This window comes from Myotis davidii, unplaced genomic scaffold (genome assembly GCF_000327345.1).
Source record: "Myotis davidii unplaced genomic scaffold, ASM32734v1 scaffold205, whole genome shotgun sequence".
NCBI classification, from domain to species: Eukaryota; Metazoa; Chordata; class Mammalia; order Chiroptera; family Vespertilionidae; genus Myotis; species Myotis davidii.
This window is the reverse complement of record NW_006297573.1, coordinates 124,864-130,010: the sequence shown is the minus strand read 5'-3', so window position 1 is coordinate 130,010 and position 5,147 is coordinate 124,864. Positions and strand designations below refer to the sequence as shown.

Genomic DNA, 5,147 nt, shown 5'->3' with positions numbered 1-5,147 from the left:
ACTGAAGCCACCAACCGCTCCTTTTTTCCTTTGTTTATTTTATTCTGGGCCAGCTTTAGCTTGAGTCTTGGCTCCAGCTCTTAGGCCTCCGTTGCTGAAAGTATGTTTCTGGCCTTTGCATACAATGTTGCGATTCTGCTGGCTGAAGTCCGGCAATATTAGTTACAATGTTTCTGAAACTGCTGTCTCAGAGGCCTGCAGCCGTAGGCGGAGAATGTTGGTTTCCTCCGTCTGTGAGGCAAGCAAGCCTCATGTTAGTTTCAAGCTGCCTGGCTGCCGGCCGCCATCTTGGCTGACAGTTAATTTGCATATCTCGCTGATTAGCCAATGAAAAGGGTAGCGGTCGTACGCCAATTACCATGTTTCTCTTTTATTAGTGTAGATGCCATACTATATGTGCTGTTCTGCAACTTGTGTTTTTCAGCTTCCAATATGTTTTGACATATGTTTTTCATGTCTGTATGTATATCGAATTGAACTGTATGAAAATGCTATTTCTATAGATCTAAACAGGAAAGAAATGGCAGTTTCATGTAATCAACCTAATACATATACTTTAACATTTTAATGGCTACATATTATTTCATTGTGTGGTTGTACCATAATTAAAAAAAATTATTTCCTGTTGGACATTTAGGTTGCTCCCATTTGATTTTGCAAATACATCCAGAACTGTAATGAATACATATGCACATATATATCCCATATATTTTGTGTATACATCTTTGCATATAAATATATATCTTTGTGTCTATGCCTATATAAATGCACATATATATTTTTTCACGTGTGTATTCACACACATATACACTTATAAAATCTTTGTGTAACACTGTATCAGTATTTCTTTTTATTTTTTTAAAATTTAAATTCTTTATTGTTTAAAGTATTACATAAGTCTCCCTTTTCCCCCATTGACCTCTCCCCAGCCGCTCCCATCCCCCAGCACATGCCTCACCCCCCTAATGTCTGTGTCAATTGGTTATGCTCATTTGCATGCATACAAGTCCTTTGGTTGATCTTTTACCACCCCCTCCCCTGCCTTCCCTCTTAGGTTGGACAGTCTGTTCGATGCTTCTATGGCTCTGGCTCTATTTTTGTTCATCAGTTTATGTTCATTATATTCCACAAATGAGTGAGATCATGTGATATATGTCTTTCTCCAACTAGCTTATGTCGCTTAGCATAATGCTCTCCAGTCCTAGAAGTGGGATTACTGGGTCAAATGGGGGTCCCATTTTTAATTTTTTGAGGGAACCCAATACTGTTTTTCACAGTGGCTGCACCAGTCTGCATTCCCACCAGCAGTGCATGAGGGTTCCTTTTTCTCCATATCCTCGCCAGCACTTGTCGTTTGTTGATTACTGTGTCAGTATTTCTGTGGAATAGATCAAATAGGTTTCTAGACATGTAACTACAGTGGTCAAGGGGTTTACACATTTTGCTAATTACTTCCAAAGTGTCCTCTAAAATGACTGTAATAATTCACATCCCAAGACTGTCTTTTTGTCCCCACACTCTCAATAATTTGATGGGTGAGTTGGTTTTTGAAGCATTTCCAAACTTGTTATTTTTTTCAGCAAATCTAGAAGAAAGACCTGCCATATGCCCAGCTCTGTGCTAGGCCTGAGGAGTAAATATGTACATAATTAACATGGTCACTACCCTGGAAGTGTGTGTGTTTTAATCAAGACTGGTGCACACACACACACACACACATGCACATAGTGGCAATGATTTCCTTGTCATAATTACCAATCATCTTTAGCAAGATTAATGGAAAATATACCCACTGCCGACATGGTGGGTCCCCTGGGGTCAGACAGAACACATGCAATTCCAGTTACTCCACGGACTCTCTGCACGACCCTGAGTTTCTTTGTCAAATGGAGACAACAGCAGTGGTGCCCTCATAGGGTGGTTATGAAGATTAAATGTGGATGCCAAGCGCAGAGCCACGCCCTGAGCAAGGACTCCACGAGTGTTAGGTATCACCACTCACCTTCATTTCAAGAGAGCTTTCCAGCTTCACGCACCTATTGTTATCCCTCTTAGAACGTGGCATTAAGTGCTGGATCTGAAAAATAACTTCCTACGCGGTGTGTCTAGCCCTGAGGAGCAAGGACTATTGCTTTCCTTGTTCTGTACATGATACTTCTCTTAGTACAACCTGGTGGCTAAGGTTTCTGCTCTAAAGTTATTCTATTCTAAGAACTTTAACCATTGCCTGTATCCTCAAATAGGGGGCTTCCTCATTGCTATTTAACAAACCCTTAATTCTTGATTGAAAAAGAACCATTTCAATTACCACCAGTGTATTTTAGAAGGAAGATGGTAAGGGGCAAACACTGTAGATATTTTGAACCAAAATGGGTACAAAGTTAAGCCATGGAAATGTTTACACATAACAGAAAAATTCCCTGCATCTATTATTAATGACTCATAAAATCCTTTTTTCTTCCAGATATGTAAATGTTGTGTTCACTGTGATAGCATAAGCAGGAGGGTGGAAAAGTGCCCGGTCCATTACGCATGCCCATGAATGTACTGCAGTCCATAAGCATACAGCCCGCTTCTCCAGTATATTTGTTTCATCTGTTCCAGTTAGTGGCCTGTTCAATGCTCAGGTGGCTGCAGCAATTGCTGCTCCACGGAAACTTCCAGAAAAGATCAGAGAAATGTAAATGATTGACAGTCGAACAAGAGGGCATTGTTCCCACTGCAAACTCGTTAGAAGGAGAGACTATGGTCCATGTAAATAGCCTGGGGAAGGAGGCATCTCCATTGGCTGCTGAGGACACCCTGACAACATGGACAGGTCTGGATTGATAAGCAGCGGCAAGGAAATGCTAAAATGCCTCTGAAAGGCAGGGCTGGAACCACTCCAGCTGACTCAGACCCAAGGTTTTCTGTGTTGCGGTTCTATTGGCATAACTATTTGTAGCCCGTAAGTGATTCATAGGCTACCTACAGGGTCTTAACCTAGTTTGGGTCATTGGATTCCTTTGACCATCTGACAAAAGTTCAAGTTCCTTTCTCCAGAAAAATAGCCCTGCACATATATACCTGAGATGTTTGCATATCATCTCTGGGACTTCATCGATGTCCCAGAAGCTCCATGGGCCCTGGATTAAGAAACCCTACCTGGTGCTTGCTTCCCATTTTCTCTCCCAGTCACTCAGCAGACAGGGGTAGTTTCTCCTTCTCAGGATGGATGTGTACGGATGTCCCCTTTCTTCAAGCCCATTTCTTGTTTACAGTCTCCCGGAGCTTCTTGTGCTCTGAGCTCCCAGGGCCCTAGGAGTTGGCAGCACTCAGTTTAGCACCCAATTATACAGGGTGGGGCAAAAGCAGGCTGACAGTTGTGAGTACGTGAAACAGAGTTTATTCTGGTATTATTGTTTATTAATTATTGTATTATTTACCACACAAAGAACTGTCAACCTACTTTTGCCCCACCCTGTGTCTAGGCTATCCTGACCCTATCACTAACACAACATTTATATTTTCATCCATTCAACGTATTTAATGAGTGCCTACCCTGTGCCAGGCTCTATTCCCAGATAATTATTGTAATATAGTAAAATCAAGATCATATGGCACAATTTGTCAACTTCCCCACAGACTGCATCCGCAGAGGGGAAGACCGGATCTCCCACCTTACCACCACTTTTTCTCTTGCCTTATTCCTGTTCACCTGACAAGGTTCAGTTCAAGTGTCCTCTCACCTGGGCTGGGTTAGGATTACCTGGCATCCTGTGCTCACTGTTGGAACTCGTGCTATGTTATTTTGAAACCATCTAATGTCATGTCTGTCTCTCCAACTGTGCTCCCTCCAGGGCATGGTCTTATACCCAGTACAGAGGCTGCAAATAGTAACAGTCAGTAAGTATTTGTGGAATATCTAAGCTTCCTCTCTCCTGCAGTCCTTCAAACATGCTGTTTCCTCTGCCTGAAATATATTCTCCCTCCTTTATTGCTTGCAAATTCCTACCAGCTTAAAAACCTCCTTGGGAAAGTTTTTTATTTTATTCCTGGGTGAAGTTAGGTCTCCTCTCCAAATGACTTTGAACATCCCCTAGCCTAGCATTGCATTTAATTGTAATTCCTTCTTTAATATTTATATTCATTGCTAGAGTATCAGCTTCATTAGGGCAGGGGCCATGGTTCTCTTATGTGCCTTTATGTAACCGAGGGCTAACACTCTGTGTAGTCCCTGACTACTCAAAGAGTGCGGTTCATGGACTGGCAGCATCGGCAATCCTTGGGAGCTTGCTAGACATGCAGACCCTCAGGCCTTACTCCGGACCTTTGGAATAAGAATCCCAGGTGATTTACCTACATATACAGTAAGGTTTGCAAAACAGTGTTCTAATGTAAATGCATTTAATAATTACATGCTGGATGAATAACAAATTATGTGCCGAATGAATAACAAGTATTGGATGGAACAAAATGGAACCAATTCAGCTTTGGTTGCCCCTATTGTCTATCACTGTGGTTGGCAAACTCATTAGTCAGCAGAGCCAAATATCAACAGTACAACGATTGAAATTTCTTTTGAGAGCCAAATTTTTTAAACTTAAACTATAAAGGTAGGTACATTGTTATTAACTTAATTAGGGTACTTCTAATCTGGCCTTTGCTAAAAACGTCCTCAATCCGACTGAGGTTGACTCCTTCCAACTATCCCACCCACATTCGTCTTGTAGCCAGTCTCACTCAACTCATGCATGCGCACCCTACTCTTGCGCGTCCGCACATGGTATTTTGTGGAAGTGCCACACTCAAGGGGCCAAAGAGCCTCATGTGGCTCGAGAGCCCCGGTTTACCGATCCAGACTAGTCTCAACTGGGCTGACTGGGCACTTTAAGCCTCTGCCACGTATCTGTTCCATGCCAGTAGCTACCTCAGGAATGTCCTCATGGAGATGACAGAAACACAAGGAAGAGCAAGGCCTCTCGAGTTGTAGACTTAGAAGCTCCATACTTGCACTTCTGCTTCATTCTATTACCCAAAGCCAGGCACATGGTCAAGTCCAGAGACAGAGGCAGAGGACACTTCAAAGTTAAAGGCCCAAAGTGGTGGATGCAGAGAGGGTAAAAGATCATTCAACCCATCAGCAAGACCTATTAATTCTACCTTAG

The 5,147-nt window shown here is 42.5% G+C and overlaps 1 long non-coding RNA gene across 1 annotated transcript in view; it reads right to left on the bottom strand.

Moving 5' to 3' along the window:
* Positions 1-1,296: 1,296 nt before the first annotated feature.
* The window catches only part of LOC107184576, a 10,780-nt gene continuing 6,929 nt past the window's right edge, over positions 1,297-5,147 (bottom strand). The window contains exon 3 of the long non-coding RNA XR_001515430.1: positions 1,297-1,378. This is a non-coding gene — a long non-coding RNA (uncharacterized LOC107184576). The remainder of the gene's footprint in view (positions 1,379-5,147) is intronic.